The 18,087-nt window shown below is 38.3% G+C and overlaps 1 protein-coding gene across 3 annotated transcripts in view; it reads left to right on the top strand.

The window, feature by feature from the left end:
• CLMP (CXADR like cell adhesion molecule) overlaps positions 1 to 18,087 on the top strand; it is a 116,429-nt gene that overhangs the window by 68,626 nt on the left and 29,716 nt on the right. Inside the window, exon 2 of one of the 3 annotated variants that reach the window (XM_074302709.1) lies at positions 13,350 to 13,477. The exons of the other annotated variants lie outside the window; for them this stretch is intronic. The gene's annotated coding sequence lies outside the window, so the exon portion shown is untranslated. The remainder of the gene's footprint in view (positions 1 to 13,349; positions 13,478 to 18,087) is intronic. 3 annotated transcript variants of the gene reach the window in all.

Below are 18,087 nucleotides of genomic sequence, written 5' to 3'. Positions count from 1 at the left end.
CTTGCTTTAACAAGTGAAAACTGTATCCTAGAAGGATAGTGAGGGGGTAGAGTGGGGAATTCCTTGATCTGGGCATGGCAGGAACAGACCTACAGTTTAGGAAAATCACCTTAGCACCAGAATGGAGCATGGGAGGGATTTGAAGCAGGGACACCAGTCAGAAGCCTATTGCAGTAGTCTAGCCCACAGGTGATATACTAGGATTGGGGTGACAAGAGCAGAGAGAAGTAGACCTATGTAATCAATGCTATGAAGGTAGAACCCACAGAATCTGACAACAGATTGGATTTGAGAGGTGGATGAGAGTGCAAAGATGAAGGGGACACCAGGATTGTGGGTGTTGGATGACTGGAAGGATGGGGACAACTTGACAGTAATAAGGAAGTTCAGAAATGGAGAAGATAATGCATTCTGTTTGAATGTCTGGTACATTTGAATTCTGAGATGCTTTTCAGCTTAAGATGTACAAAAGGCCTTTAAAGATATTTAACTGTGTATCAGTTGCAGAATCATCTGCAAGAGGTAACATTTACACCTTTAGTATGTGAAGAGATCTCCAAGTAGACAAGATGGAGTAAAAAGTAAAAAGTAAAAGCCAAGGACAGTTAGAAGGAAAAACAAGGGAAGCAGTCTGAAGAGAAGTCACACAGCTAGGAAAAGAACTAGGGGAAGGAAAGGTTGATCAATAGTGTCAAGTGCTTCAGAGAGATCAAGAAGAATGAGGATGGAGAAAAGGCCATTATTTGGCATTTAAGAGATCACTGGCAAATGAAGAGAGCAGTTGAATGATGTCAATAGTCTGCTGGAGGTTTCAAAGAAGTGTTGGTATTGAAAATAGGTAACTTTCTCAAGGAATTTTGCAGCAAAAGGGAGGAGAGATAAAGAATAGTTACCAGGAAAAGTAGAATCAAGTGAGGTTTTATGGTTATTGTTGTTATTTTAAGAGTAGGAAAGATACCCTGAAATAAATATGGATTCATGTTTCTAGGCAAGAGGAAATAATTAGGAAGAAATTGAAAATAAGGAAAAGAATGGGGATTGGAGAGGGGGAAATTTGCTGGCAAAGGCTGGAGGGAAAAGGACCAACGGTTCAAGGAAAGGACTTTGCCTTAGCAAGAACCAAATCTTCATCTGAAACCAGATGGAAGAAGGAGACACTGGGGGAAGATGTCTGAATAATGTGAGAGGAGGAGGATGGAAAAATGGAGAACTCTCAGCAAATGATCTTTAATTTTTTTCCCACTGATGTACAAGACAAGATCTTCAGCTGATAGGAATGGGAGAGAGGATAGTATGGGAGCTTTGAGAAAGAACAAGGTTTGGAATAGCTGAAGAGTGGGATAATAAAATGATTGTGGAGGAACAAATTGTTTGCTTTGCTACAGTGAGGGCCCTCTTAAGATTAGATAAATGGTAGCCAGCCTAGTCACTTTTCATGATTTTTTCCATTTGTATTCATCAGTGTGTTAAGCTGTTGGACAATGGAGGTGGTGCAATATCTTGAGTTCAGAGCCTAGAATCAAGAAGACTCATCTTCCTCAGACACTTCCTACTCATGTGATTATATGACAAGTTTAAGTCACTTATCCCTATGTCTCAGTTTCCTCATCTTTAAAACGAGTTGGAGAAGGAAATGGCAAACCGTTCCTGTATCTTTGCCAAGAAAACCCTAAATGGGGTCACAGAGAGTTAGACACCACTGAACAACAGAGATTTTGCAATGTATCCCTCCCTCTTCCTTCTTCCAGGAATCTCTCCCTTATAACAAAGAATTTAAAAATAAGGGAGGGGAAGTTTAGCAAAACTATCCAACATATTGAAAAAGTCTGACATGATTTGTAGTGTTATGCACTCATAGTCTCCACCTCAGCAATGAAGAGAGCCTTCTCATATCTCTTTTTTGAGACGAAGAGTCAACAATCATTTGTTAAAGGCCTACTATTCTTGAATCTGTTTATAAAAGGCTCTACAAGAAACACATAAAGGTTAAATATCTTGACTCAAGGACATAAAACTCGTGTTACTTGATAGATAAAATAAGGAAATTGCCAGAGATACTAAGCAAATTAAACTATTTGCTGAAGATCACAGAAGTAATAAATGTCAAAAGGGAGACCTGCCTCTAACATTTATATAACACCAAATACTTAGAATTTTTTAGTAGAAATGGACCTATGATCATCTAACATTCTTCTTTTAAAATGAGAAAATTGAGGCCTCAAGAGGTCTAGTGATTTTTAAAAAGTCTCATAACTAGTTAGTGGCACAATTGGGATTAAAACACAGGTCTTCTGTGTTTTAAGCACAGTTATAATGGTTTTTCTGTACTCGACCTGGTCAAAAGAATTTGTTCAGTCTGCTTTGAGAAGGCCTTCCCTGTGTCCCATGTGGATGCACAAAAAGATTGCCACTAATTTCCACTGAAAGTGAACTTGGAGCTCCTAGGTATATAGTTTACCTTCTTAGAAGGGTCACAGTTGCAGGCCAATATGAAATGCCTAAAGAACCCAACTTTAGTGCTGGTCTGGTCTAGGCTTATAACAATCACAGAACAAATAATAGATTTAAGCAAATATTGTCACTGGAAGGCCCGAGACCTCTGGTGGTGTTTCAAAGTTACAAACAGAGCCAAAGAAGGGAGGGATCATGGGATCTATATTATACTAGGGATGAAGGCCTTCAAACTGAGACTGTCATCAGGAGTTTAATGAAAACTTGCTTTATTCTTAATCTCTTCCAAAGAACACTAAAGATCTTTGTTTGACCTGCCCAGGGGAACACAGAAAACCTTGAATCTTGGACTTCTTCATTGTTATTTTTTCTTTATAGGCTTCAGAGGTCAAAAGTGGCCAAATAGTTAAGAGAGACCTGCCTTCACACTCAGCAGTGATCCTTCACTTTCAAAGGACCATTCTTCGTTGAAATATTTTTTTCTTTTTTAAGGGGTCAGAATTTAAAGATGTTGCAACAGATGTTCCTTTGTTTAGACCCTGGGGCAGCAAATATAAACATCTGGTTCATAAGGACAAGCAATTCCATTTCCCAAAAGAAATGCACTGCCAGGGCAGAAAGCTACCCAGAGGGAGCGGAGACAAGAGGTTAATTCAACAGAAGTATTAGCAGAAGAAGCAGAGGATGGAGGCAGGACAAGTGGGAAAATAGAAACCCACAGCTCTTAGAAAATGTGAATTCGAATCCCCTGGGTGATGTTGGGCATGTAACAGCCTCCTGGATCTCACCTGCAAAATGAGATGTTTGAATTAGATGACCTCTAAGGTCCCTTCCAATTCCAGATCAATGATCCTATGATCAGAGAAAGGCAGCCTATTGGAGTAGAATAAACACAGGGAGTAGAGCAAAGGAAACCTGCATTTGAATCTGGTCTCTGACACATTCACTTGCTATGTGATAAGGTCTAAGTCACTTGCCAGCCCTGGGCCTCAGTATTCTCAAATATAAAATGGTTATAATCCTATTTATACGTAAATCTATCTATAGACTACTACACATGACTTCATTCAACAAACATTTGACTAAAGAGGAGAGGGGAGGGTGAGGTGGAATCTAAGACACAGGAAAAGCAATTTAGCTTTATTAAGGAAAGACCACTTCTTTAAAAAAAAAAAAAGAAAGAAAGAAAGAAAGAAAAGAAACTAAAATTATGGGTTTTAAAAAATTCATCTGACTCATCTGACCCAGAAACTCCCCTTTACCTCAAAACCTTCTCTTTTAAAAAATAAAAACAGTTAAGAAAAAAAATCAATACATTGGCTGTGACTAAAAATGTGTGCCTCATTACACATCTATACTCCACCTCTCTGCTAAGAGGAAAGAGATATGAATCAAGGTCATTTCTCTTTCTGGAACAGGATGGAAATGAGAGAGATGTCTTTTCTAGTAAGGTAGGTGATAGAATGAGATTTTCTTGGCAAAAAATTGGGGTGATTTGCCATTTCCTATTCTAGCTCATTTTATAGATGAAGAAACTGAGGCATGTAGAATAAACTAGATTTGAGAGCATTGGGGAAGGGGCAGCAGTTGTTATGGGGAATGCAAGGAGAAATCTATGAGAAATGAATGGAAGGCTTGTCTTTGATCAAGTTTATCTGAATTTAAATGTTCATGTTACTACAGTGTCCCACCACCATATACCACAGAGAGTTGGCAATCTTTTTCTTAGCAGGAAGTATATACTTTTTACATTTAATATTCCTTCCCAGTTCTACTTCTCTGCTGAAGCTCATAAAAGATTTAAGTTTAGAAAGCAACCTAGCATTCAGAATTAGATAAAACCTATAAATAGATATGTTAATAAAATAGGTTAGTGACTAATCCTGTTCTCTAAAGAGAAATCCACACATTTTTTTTCCTCCTATGTATTACTCCTGACGACTATGTCTATATGTGTGTGTGTGTGTATATATATGAAAATGTCACTCTAGAGCTTTGCATGGAAGCACATACATATTATTGCATAAGGGTGGACCTCCACTGAGCTGATTTAAAATATATTTCAGATGTACCATCAAAAAGATTTGGCTAATGATGGCATACAGGGAATTGGGGGAGAAGGTAGAGGAAGGTAAGAATCAAAGTTGGTTTTGTATATTATAATTTCTTTCTTGGACTTTGAGGAAGCTGATGTTTTGAAAGATGAATTAATGGTGTATTCCATCTGAAAAACTTGCAACAATGGCCTTTGGTTACTGAAATAATGGATATTTATTTTCATGAATAATCTTCCTCTCAGTGACCTGACTCTTTCTTTCATTATTCCCATTTATTACATAGGTCTTTGAAACTGAAAAATAAAATTTACCCGACTGACAGAAGCCATAGCCAATAACCACAAATAAATGCAAAGCACTTCTTAAAATTAAAACCATAATGGATTCCATGGTTAATGGATCATATCTACTTAGACATGTGATGTAGGCCCTCTCTGAGTAACTTCTGCCCCCTTGTGGTTTAAACTATTTCAATGGATGAATGCCATTGCATAAAATGGAATTTCTCAAATTTTTTAATCAAATAGCTCTCTTGGCATAAGCTCAAGCTGTCTACAACAAAACAAAGTGATTTGCTATTCTCCAGAAGCATACTGTTTAATAGACTGAGATAAGACAAACTGAAAGCATCATGACTTGTACATAGAAAGTGGTAGATATATGAGTGATTTTGAATCTTAGAGTTAAAAGAACCGTGGAAATCACCCAGTCTAACCTCTCATGTATTGCAGAACTCCCCACATCCCTAACAAATTGCTGCCTGCCCGTGTTTGAAGAGATTACTTCACTACTTCAGCAGGCAGTTCATTCCTGCCTCTCCTAATTGGTGCTAAATTCTTTCTGTTATTAAGCCAAAATTTGCCTGATTTTTATGTCTTGGATTCACAGAAGACCTCAGGTGTTATGTAGATACTCTAAAGGTGTTAACCTAATGAGAACTGGGGGTATACAATGGCAAGGATTTATAAAAAGAGATAAAGAATAGACCCTCTTTCCTTTTCTTACACTGGTATACTCTGAAAACAATGTTGCACGTGTTGTCAGACATGGGCTATGTGAGCATGGACTCTGGAAGACCTGGCTTCAAATGTGATTTCAATGGCTGTGTGAGCCAGAGAAAATCACTTAATCTCTGTGCTGCCTCACTTTTCTTAATCTGTAAAATGGGAATGATAATAATAACACCTATCTGATAAGAGTTATTGTGTGGTTAAAATGAAATATTTATAAAGTGCTTTGCAAACCTTAAAGTATTCCATCAATCCTAGTAATTATTAGTATAGTTGTTATTAAATTTTAAGGAAAGAATTATTGGATAGTAGGGGGTAGAGAAGTCCATTGAGAAATTATATCTATAAATTACTAAAATGTAAAACCAAAATGTATCATGACTTTCAAAAACACATAGTAAGAATTACATGAGATAAGAAAATTAGGAAATGAGGATGGAGAACAGAGCCCCTAATAGAGAGAACGCTCACACTACAAATCTGACAATGTCCTAGTTACACTCTCTGTAACAATAAGTCTATTTCTTCCTCTATTATAACACCTCAAATAAGTGATGATAGCTAACGTGTCTCCTCTTAGCCCCTTTCCCCCACCAAAGATGGCTTGTCTCCAGTCCCTTCAATTTTTTTCTTAGAAGATATGACATCTAGAACGCTCATCATCGTGATCATCCTCCCCCTTAATACATTCTGATTTATCATTGTCCTTAAAAAATGTTGATTATGCAGAACTACACTGACTTCAAATGCAATCTGACCAGAACAGAAAATGATACAATAAAACTTTGTTTTTACCCTCATGATCTGGGGCAGTGCTTCTATTAGAATAGCCTATAACTCTTAGCTTTCTCCACTCTCTACTCCTCCACTCACTACAGCTAGTTTTATTAGGTTTTGGAATGAATTGTATGACTTTGGAAGCATCTGGTTCATCCTTCCAATAATTTTTTGCTAGGAATTATTCTATATATGCTCCTATTCAACACCAGTGGAAAAGACAGTTAATAAATTGTGTGCCAGAAACTGTGCTAAGTATTATGGATTCAAAAAGAGGGAAAAGATGGTCCCTTGCCTCACAGAGCTCACAGTCTAATGGGGGAAACAGCATACAAACAACTATGTGCAAACACGGTATAGACTGGATATATAGGAGAGAATCAAGAGAGGAAGGCATTAGAATTAAGAGGGGGTAGGAACAAAAGGTCAAGAATGTCAAGAGAATTAATGAAAAAAAAATACAAAGGAAGGTAGCCTGATTATGCCTGATTTCAAACCATACATATATATATGTAGACACAAGACAGTCATAAATGACTTATAGTAGTTTAATGTGTGAAAAACCCAAAGACCCCACCCATTGGGATAAGAACTCACTATCTGACAAAAACTGCTGGCAAAACTGGAAAACAATAGGACATAAAATAGGTGTCAACCAATATCTCACACTACATACCAAGAGAAAATGAAAATGGGTATATAATTTAGACATAAAGGAAATTAGGAGAGTAAGGAATAATATATCTGTCACATCTATGAAGAAGGGAAGAATTCATAACCAAAGAGAGAGAGCATTGTAAAATAATTTTGTTTATATTAAATTAAAAGGTTTTTACAAAAACAAAACCAATGTAACAAAGATTAGGAGGAAAGCAGGCTTCCCTGACTCCATATCCATCCTTTTAGGCCTCCTGTTTGGCTGCTCACATAGCCAGCCCATATCTAACAACACCTGCATCATTTTGTCTTCAGAGTGCCCCATTTTTGTAACAAAGGGAAAGAGTTATATTCTTTAAGAGTTATATTCTTTATCTCTTTTCATAGATTTTCCACTGAGGATCCACCAGATACATCTAGTTCTCATTAGGTAAATGCCTTTAGGTTTGGGTCAAAGGAATTTTTTTTGTTATTTCTGTACGACCAAAATGGCATCATTATGTTATAGTCCCATTACAGTGTGTCCAGCTGGGGCCCATCAGACCACTGGGGGCTCATGATGCTCTGCCCCAGGTTGGGCCCAATAGTCCCTATGAACATTTGGGCTGGACTCTCTAACTTTGCCCATTTCCTGTTTCCTTTGGGCCAGTTCATCTGCTTTGCTCATAGAGTTCCATATCTTCTCTGATGAGGGCCTGCCATTCTGTGTCTCCCTTGTCAAAACTGATTCTAATTTCTTAAGAAACCCCCTGAGCATGTCCTAGTCTCACTTTTTCTGACCACCTTGTGAGCGCTCGCCCTGTGTGAGCTCTCCATAAAATAGTCTTTTTGGCAAGTGCACATTTGGCATTTGAATAACGTGCCCAGCCCAACTGAGGTGTGCTCTCTGCAGCAGAGCTGGAATGCTAATCCAAAAAAGGCCCTCAGTGTCTGGTGCCTTATCCTGCCCGTGACCTTCAGAACCTTCCTAAGACAATTTAAATGGCGGGACTCAGTTTCCTGCCATGGTGCAGATATACTGTCCAAGTTTTACAGACATACATCAAGGGGGTCAGCACAATGGCTCTGTGTACCCTAGTCTGGTAGTCAGCCTAATGCTCTCTTCTCCCACACTTTCCTTTGGAGCCTCCCCAACACTGAGCCAGCTCTGGTGGGAAGATAGCAGAGGGAAAATGTTCTGAAGGTCTTTGAACACTTGGAGGCAGTAGGGAGCAATAGCATTTATTGAGTAGGAGAGTAATATGAATGGACCTGTGCCTTAGAAAAATCACTTTAGTGGCTGAAGGTGGGGTGGATTAAAGTGGAGAGACTTGAGGCAGGTAGACTCCCAGCAGTTGTTACAATAATCCAGGCATGAGGTGGTAAAATCTACATTGTATTAAAGGAGAAAAGGGGTGTATATGGAAGTTTGGGAATGAGGAAGGTTTAGGGGGGAAGTTTTGGACAGATTAAGTTTAAAAGGTCTAGTGAATATGTAGTAATAAGAGCATAACTGATTATCACAGAGCACTGATAATCTTGAAGTTTTAGGAAACATCAGCATAGAGTTGGTAATTAAATCAAGCCATGGAAACTGATGAGATCACCAAGGCAAATAATAGAGAGAGAAGAGTAAAGAACCCATTGCAGAAGCCTAATGTATATCTAGGGTTAGACCACATGTTCTGGATAAGGATCCAGCAAAGGCTACTATTAAGAAAGGACGGTCAGATAAGGGAGATGAACTAGGTTAGAGGAGTGCTCCCCAAACCAAGAGAGAATACCAAGGAGGAAAAAGTGATCTTGAGAAAAGACCATGGGTTCTGACAACTAAGAACATCAGTAATTTTAAAGAGCAATTTCAGAGGAATGATAAAGTTGAAAAAAAGGGATTAAGAAAAGAGAAATAAGGGGAGGCATCTTTTATAGGCAACTTTCTCAAAGAGTTTAGCCACAAAGTGCAGTAGATATATAGGAGAGAATTAGTAGGAATATAAGGATCAAGTAAGAATTTTTTTGCAAGCAATTGAGGAGACACCTCAGAGATATTTGTAGGCTGTAGAGAAGGAGCCAGTAAACAGGGAGGAGCTGAAAATAAATGAGAGACAGCAATGTTGTGATGATAATCATCTGTGATAGATTTGGCTATTATGATCAATACAATGATCAGAGACAATTCCAAAGAACTCATGATTAAAAAAAAAAAATGCTCTCCCCTTCCAGAGAGAGAACAGATGAACTTTGAGTACTGATTGGAGAATAATTTTCTTAATTTATTTTTCTTGCTTTAAAAAAAAAAAATTATGATGAAAATATGCTTTACACAGTTTTACAAGTATAATTGATATCATAATGCTTGCTTTCTCAGTGGGTGAGGAAGTGATAAGAAGAAGGGAGAGAATTTGGAACTCAACATTTAAAAGAATATAAAAAACAAAATTTTAAATTATCATATAATTGTATTGAGGTTCATAAGAGACCCCAAAAGGTTGGAGTTGCAGACCAGTGTCATGAGTGATCTCAAAAGAGTTTGTAGGGGCAGCTAAGTGGCGCAGTGGATAGAGCACTGGCCCTGAAGTCAGGAGGACCTGAGTTCAAATGTGACCTCAGACACTTAGCACTTCCTAGCTGTGTGATCCTGGGCAAGTCACTTAATCTCAATTATCTCAGTCAAAAAAAGAAAAAGAATTTGCAGGCTTGAAGCCATCTTCAAGTCAGGGGACAAAGATTATTAGAATTGTAACTTGAAGCAGGCTATGTTCCAAAAGGATTTAGCAAGGAACCTATAAATTTAACTTCTTATTCTTGGTTCCTACATACATAACAGGGTTTCAGAAACCCTGTTATCTCTGACCAACAGATTGTTATCTGGCAGTCTGTTAAGTTTGTAGGACTATACTGTTCCTAAAGCTAGAAGATCATAGACAAACAGATTGTTAGAATAATAACACTCCTAAAGTCTGGGGGCCTTAGGATTACTGCTATATTTCTCCTAGAAGTTACGCCCTATCAATTGTAAAAAATGAAATATAAAATTTTTCACTTAGAACAAAAGAAAATAAGTGAGGGAGTGGGGATGACAGAGAAGCACTGTCTTCGAGAAGACAAGATGGAATGGGATCACAGAGGGATTAGCCTTAGTAAGGAATAAAATGTGAGAGAGGGGTGAAGGAGAAATGAGGAATAGAAGGCAAATGAATGATGTGAGATGATCATGAAAAGAGAAAATAGGATTACATTTTTTTGGTAAATTATAAGGCAGGGTTCTCAGCTGAGAGAGTGGGGAAGGGAGAGCCATAAGAGTTTTAGGGAAGGATGAAAAGGTTTGGAAGAGTCACTTTGACAAGTGGGATAAGTCAATAAGAGAAGTTTAGTAGATTGTAGCATGGTAAAATTGCCTTGTAGTAGTGAGGGCCCAGTTGAGGTTGTGTGATTTTCTCTACCTTCATTCAGTAGCACAAGTATAGGAACAAAGGTAGTAAATCATGGGAGTAATACAAGACTGAGGCTTAGCAGAGTACAATCACTGAAATAGTAAGAGGACTAGGGACTGAGAGATGGAGAGTGTAGACAAGAAAAGGGAAAAGTGTTTAAAAGAACCAGTACAACCAACAGAAAGCTCATTACTTGGATTTTTCCAAGGTCAGGTACAAATGATAAAAGCAAGAACCAGGTACTGAAGATGAGGATGAGTACAAAAGAGGAGGGTGGTTTCACTTTTTAAAAAGCCCAGAAGCTTTTTGACTCAAAAATAATAAAAATGGACTTTTTTAGCCATCTTGAAGGCTAGACAAAGAATTTGGAATAAATAGGAATGATGGAGATTGAAAGATGAGAATTTATGTCTGGGACAAGATAGAACCATTCAACAATAATAATATTTCAGCTCTGAATTCTCTGCTTTGGAGAATGATTAAGAAAGAAAGAAGAAATATATCAGCAGGAAATTGAAACCTATGGTCAGTAAGGATATTATTAAAAAAAAAAAAAAAAAAAAAAAGAGCATAAAAATGTCTTCAAAGAGTTCAAGTCACCATGCCTGTCCTAACTTTATTTTGAAATGCAAAAAGAAGTCATGATTTGAATGGGTAAGCCACTGTCAGAGGTCTCTGACCAGCTCTGGAAGATAGGAAATGCCTCACTGGACTGGAGATGGGTATATATTGTCACTTTTTTTGAAAAGGGGTAATAGAATAAAAGTAGGCTGATGAGCTTTTAGAATGATATCCTGTATCAAATTTCTTACTGTCCTAAGTAGGGAGAAAAATTTGGAACTTAAAAATCATATCTTAAAAAATGAATGTTAAAAATTGCATTTACATGTAATTGAAAAAAACTACAATTTTTATTTTTTTTAAATACCATTTTTTAAAAAGAAAAAGAAAGATAGGGAATAGAGATAATCCTACAAAAGCAAAAAATGAAACTTCCTATTTGGAAGTCTTTCAAAGGCTTATAGATATAGAGCTAGAAGTGACCTTGAAGGCCATTAAGTCCAGCTCCCTCATTTTATAGATGATCAAAACGAAATTCAGGGAGATGAAGGGATTTGTTCAGGGTCCCACCACTAGTAGATATATCAGGCAGGATTTGAACGTAGGTCTTCCTGACTGCAACTGTAGCTCTCCTTGAGAACAGAGAATATTTTTTATTTTTATCTTTGTATTCTTAATAAGTAGAATAGTGCCTTGGTCATAGAAACCTAATGAACTGTTAATAAATTGTTGTAAAGAAATTGGAATTCCCATTTTTGTTTCTGCCTGCCACTGCACCCAGCAGGGTGCCTACAAGATAAGCAATAAATATTTTTCTGTAAATTAATTAATGGATAATTTCCATAATAATAATGCTTAACATGTATACAGTGCTTTAATGCTTACAAAGCACTTTGCATATCTTGGTTCAACTAAACTGCTCATGACCTTGTGAGGTAGGTACTTTGGGTGTTGCTGTTCAGTAACTCAGTCCCATCTGATTCTTAGTGACCCTATGGAACACAGTCCGCCAATGCTGGGAATAAGGGCAGAGGCTAAGTGACTTGCCCAGGGTCACATGCTGGTCAGATTCTAAGGCTGGATTTGAACTCAGGAAGATGAGTCTCTTGGTTCCCAGCCCAGTGCCAGCTACTTAAAGGGATACTAATGGGATCTCCCTTAAGGGATAGTGCCTGAGGCTCAGTCCTCTCTGAGGATGGGAAACTAGGAAGCACAAAGAATGGAGGATTGGTTGGAAGTCTGGAAGACTTGAGTTCAAATGGGATATCAGGTCCTTCCTGGCTGGGTGATCCTGGCCAAGTCACCTACCCCTTATGGATCATCTAGGTGGCACTGGGCCAGGAACTCATCTTCCTGAGTTCAATTCTGACAGAAACTACTAGCTGTGCGACCCTAGGCAAGTCACTTCACCCCATTTGCCTCAGTTTCCGCATCTGTAAAATGAGCAGAAAAGGAGATGACCAACCACTTTAGGATGCTTGTCAAGAAAATTCCAAATGGGGTCACAGGATAATGGAGTTGGATAACAGTGAACAGCAACAACTACCTAACTCCAGGATCAGTCTATGTATGGAGCCAACTGGGCAGCTCAGGTACTTCAAATGTTACCTTCATTTTATAAAGGTTGAAAGTAGGGCCCAGAGGGAGGAATGAATCAGGGTCCAGCCCTCCTCTCTCTAAGCCCAGCATACCCAGGACCTACAAGCAGTTTATCTTCGCCCAAAGGGCCAAAAGGATGACTCAGTGTCTACCTGGGGCCAGTCCCTATCTCTGCAAACCTCCTTGCTTCCTTATGCAAACTGCAGCCTCAGGCTGACTCTCCATCACTCCTTTTCTTCCTTCTTTGGTACTGGAAGCTTTCCTGCCTCTTTTCCATTCTAACAAAGCATTATTCTCCTAGGAAGTCTTCCAGGATTAAATCTCCAATCACCTGGCTGAAGTACAATCGCACAGCTCCCTCATCAAACCTAGGCTGATGTCTGTGTGGGAGTCAGAGGGTCCCCCCAAGGAAAAGCCCTGAATCTGGAATCCAGGAGCCCCAGGGACCAGTCCTTGATTTCCAGTTAACTAGGCAATCTTCACTTTTGTGGGCCTCATACTTCCCATTTTTAAGTGAATATTTGGAGCTAGATAACTTCTAAGATCCTTTATAATTCTGATAGCTTAAATTTACCCGGAGATCCTCTTGCTGTGCATAAGCTAACAATTGATAAATTCCTATATCTCTTTTTTTTTCCCCTGAGGCAATTGGGGTTAGGTGATTTGCCCAGGGTCACACAGCTAGGAAGTGATAAGTGCCTGAGACCAGATTTGAACTCTGGTCCTCCTAACTTCAGGGCCGGTGCTCTATCCACTGCACCACCTAGCTGCCCCACAATTCCTATATCTCTTGAGTGAGCTGTGTCAATACCTTAATTTTCCAGATCATTTAAAAAAGATCTGATCAGAGGAGATCATTATATACTTCAACAACAATACCATATGATGACCAATTCTGATGGACCTGGCCCTCTTCAACAATGAGATGAACCAAATAATTTCCAATAGAGCAGTAAGTAACTGAACCAGCTACACCCATCGAAAGAACTCTGGGAGATGACTATGAACCACTACATAGAATTCCCAATACCCCTATTTTTGTCAGCCTGAATTTTTGATTTCCTTCACAGGCTAATTGTACACTATTTCAAAGTCCGATTCTTTTTGTACAGCAAAACAACTGGACATGAATATATTTATTGTATTTAACTTATATTTTAACATATTTTACCTGCCATCTGAGGGAGGGGAGGAGGGAAGGAAGGGAAAAGTTGGGACAAAAGGTTTTGCAATTATCAATGCTGGAAAATTACCCATGCATACATCTGGTAAATAAAAAGCTATAATTAAAAAAAAAAAAAAAAAAAATCTGATCCCAAGTCCCCTGGCTAATGCTAGGCCATAACCTCTTGTGACAAAATATAACACATGAATTGCACCAGGAATACATTAATGGGCAAATCGTCATTAATTAATAAGAATAATAGTAATAATAGCTACTGACATTTATAGAGGGCACTGTAAGCTTTGCAAAGCACGTTACATTGTCTCATTTAATGCTCACAAGAATACCATGAACTAAATACTAAAATTATTATTTTCATTTTATAGGGGCAGTTAGTTAGGTGGCCTGAAGTCAAGAAGACTTGAGTTCAAATCCAGCCTTGGACATTTATTAGTTGTGGGACCCTGAACAAGTCACTTGACCTCTGCTTCAATTTCCTCATCTGTAAAATCGGGATAAGAATAGTACTTACCTCTCAGGGTTGTTGTAAGGATCAAATGAAATAATATTTATATAGTGCCTGGCACATAATGAACACGATAGAAATGTTAACCATTATTATGTGTAAAGTAGAGATAATAATAGCACCTAATTCCTAGAATTATTGTGAAGATAAAATGAGATGATATTTGAAAGATAATTTGTAAATGTTGTTCAGTCATTTCAGTCACATCCAACTCTTTGAAACCCATTTTAGGGTTTTCTCATCAGAGTGGTTTGCCATTTACTGTTCCAGTTCATTTTACAGATAAGGAAACTGAGTTGTAACTAGGGTTGACTGAGTTGCCCAGGGTCATACAATATGGCTGAATTTGAACTTGGGAAGATGAACTTAAACATTTTATCCACTGCACCACCTAGCCGCCCTATTCCCCATTCATAGATAGGGAAATGGGCTCAGTAAAGGTAAATGACTTGCCTCATCACCAGTGGCTATCGATCCAGTGTCCTAAACTTTAATGCTAATACAAGCATAACTTCCCAATTTATTAAAAAAAAAAAAAAAAATCAAACTGGATTATTTAGGGTCTTATAGACAAAAATCCTAGTTGGGGGATTTTCTTTTTACTTTACATCTGGTCAGCGTGTCTCCTCCCAGGCCAGACCCATGAGCCCCATGATTATGATTATTGTATGCTCCAGAGAGAGAATGCAGTGTTTTAATTCTAAGGTCCCAGGGTCCTACCCTCTCTGCTCAGAAAATGTTTGATGACAGTGATTGAGTGCCAACCTCTACCTTATCTTGTAAATCTTCCTCCTCACCTCCTTCCACCTTCTCCTCCTAAAGCAGCATCTCCCACTGCTCTCTGGGACTCATCCCTTGTGTGACTTTGGGCTTTCTTTCCCTGGGCCTGAGCTTCCCTATTTACAAAATGAGAAGGTTGAAGTAGTTGATTTCCAAGATTCCTTCCAACCCCAAATTGCTGATCTTGTGATCCTTAATTCTCATAGCATTTTCCCAGGATACTTCTTTCACAAATCACCTGCCAATTTGTGATGGACATGACTTATCCTCCCACCAGATTTTACTGGAGGCAGATTAGATCTGGGGCAAAATCTAGGTCAAATTATTTCATTGTCTAGTCTACTAATAATTTACTATTATTACTAGTAATTTAGTCATTAGCATTGCTAAATACTCCAGGCATTTAGTAATCATTTGTTAAGTTAAGGGAGAGAGGAAGGGGGTTTAGTTGTATAAGAAAGTCAGCAAGGGATGGTCGGAAGTTCATGAAACCTGATTTCAGAACTGGATTGGAATTTCTGCTCTAATACCTAATCACGAAGTAAACTTGAAAGAATCATCTACCCTCTTCATCTTTAGAAAAGAAACTAAAGCTTTCATACAATTTACCTGGAAGGTTTGGTAAGAGCATTAGATGAAAGTACATATACAAGTTTTCTGTAACCATAACTGCTGTACATGTGCTAACCATCATTATGACAATATTATGTGCTCAGTGTCTGTTTTGCTACATGCATACCTCACATTCAGAACCCATAATGAGCAGGCAGAGTTGGTACATTTCAAGAGAATATGATATGAAGACACTCTCCCTTTCATCTCCCAAACCAAAAATATTTTTAGGTTGCTTGTTGGGATATCTGGAAATCTTTCCTTTGGTTCATTTCTTTGAGAGTGGAAAGCTTTTAATCTTCAAAGAAACTCCTATTAAAATTCAGAGTGAGACTTTTTTTTGGACCAGGCCTGTGATTTCATTTGTATGGGGAAGTCTCTTTTTGGAAATCCCTCCAAGGTTACAGAACTAACAACTCTGACCTCTCAAAGGCTGTTGAGGTTGGGTTTGGAAGCCAGCAGAGAATTAGACACTGCGTAGAAAGAGAGTACAAAAAACGGGAGGATGGGAGATAGAGCAGCTTCTATATTTTGGATGAGCTGAGATAATTGTTCAGTCCTGTCTGACTCTTTGTGACCCCAGGAACTATACTATCCACAGGATTTTCTTGACAAAGATACTAGAGTGTCACTTTCTTCTCCAATTTACTTTACAGATGAGGAAACTGAGGCAGGTAGGGTTAAGTGATTTGCCCAGGGTCACACAGCTAGGAAGTGTCTGAGGCCAGATTTGAGCTCAGAAAGATGGGTCCCCCTGACTCCAGAGCCTGGGTTCTACTAAACTGAGCCACCTATCTGCTTCCTGGCTTCTAGCTGAAGTAGGCAATGTTTGTTCCTCCCACTCCCCCAAAAAGAAACAAAAAAGCAAAATCCTGACCTTCTATTGCCCTTGTCTTCTGGTCTCACTTACTAGCTGTGTTATTTGGGGAAAATTACTTTATTCCTCGAAGGCTCAGTATACTTACTCAGTGGAAATAATACTGATTCTAGACCCAGAGGATCTGGATTAAAATTCTGGCTCTATCAACTTCTCATTTTCCATATTTGTGAAGTGTAAAATGAATCCTTTAGATAAAGAATCTATTTAGTAAGGAGAGTGGCCAGAGTGGGAAAAAAACATTACTTCTTTTTTTCCCACTTAATAGTATTTTTTTTCTAATCATATGTAAAGATAGTTTTCAACATTCAATATTGTGAGATTTTGAATCCCAAATTTCCTCCCCTTCCTTTTCTTCTTTTCTCTCCTCCCCAAGAAAGCAAGCAGTTCTACATAAGCTATAATATACAATAATCTTAAACATATTTCCATATTATTCATGTTGCAAAAGCATTTCTTCCTTCTTTGAAGTGACCCAGTGCATAGTTCTTGTCCAGAAGTCATGAACTGTCCCCTATCTGCCTTCCTCAGGAGGCTGGGGCAAACCTAAGCTCAGAAGTAGTATGTGAGCATTACCAATGCTATGAACTTGTGTGGAAATTAATAATAAAATTATTATAATATATAAAATATGTAAATTATATTAAATTAATATGTGAGTTATATTAAAAAAATTAATCTGTTTAATTGGTTTAGGTTGGATTCATGGACCCTGTGCTGACAGGAATCAGAAATCTGTAGAGGGGGTGAAAGTGGTATTGAGGCTTTAGGAAAAGGAAGATTGGGTGGGGGGAAAAAAATACATATTTGATGAATATCCTGAATTTCCTAAATATACAATACCAAGTCCTTTCTCCTCCTCCACCCATTTTTTTGTTGGTGGTGGTGGTGGTGATTGCTGCTATGAATAATTGAGCCTATGTTTCCCTCTAGTGGCCTAGAAGTGCATTTCCACATTTGTTTCATTAACTGTTTATGTAGCAGGTAATAGTCCTTTCTTTAGAAGGTTCTGGTTTCACGTTTGAAAAGTATTTCATCGTGTATAACCTATATCATCAGACTGCTTGCCATCTTGGGGAAGGATGAGGGAGAAAAATTTGAAACTCAAAATCTTATAAAAATGGGGCAGCTAAGTGGCGCAGTGGATAGAGCACCAGCCCTGAACTCAGGAGGACCTGAGTTCAAATCTAGTCTCAGACACTTAACACTTCCTAGCTGTGTAACCCTGGGCAAGTCACTTAACCCCAGCCCCAGGGGAAAAAAAATCTTATAAAAATGAATGTTGAAAACTATCTCTGCATGTCATTAGAAAAATAAAATACTATTTGTTTACATAAAAAATAAAGAAAATTAGTGCATGTTCAGGAACAGAAATAAGGGAAACTTTCCACTTTGTCAGATTTGGTGATCAGGGTCTTGATTTCCTTATCTGTAAAATGGGCATAATAGGATCATACATTAAGCTGGAAAGGACCTCAGAGGTCATCTAGCCCAACTCCTTTCATGTTACAGATGAAGAAACTGAGATTCAGAGAGTGACCCAGATGTGATCTTAAATAGTTCTATGGTATTTTGAATTGACAAGAAAGAGATTCATTTAGA

This window comes from Sminthopsis crassicaudata, chromosome 3, assembly GCF_048593235.1.
Source record: "Sminthopsis crassicaudata isolate SCR6 chromosome 3, ASM4859323v1, whole genome shotgun sequence".
In the NCBI taxonomy this organism is placed as follows: domain Eukaryota; kingdom Metazoa; phylum Chordata; class Mammalia; order Dasyuromorphia; family Dasyuridae; genus Sminthopsis; species Sminthopsis crassicaudata.
The sequence above is the reverse complement of the archived record's forward strand: the minus strand, read 5'-3'. Positions and strand labels throughout refer to the sequence as shown.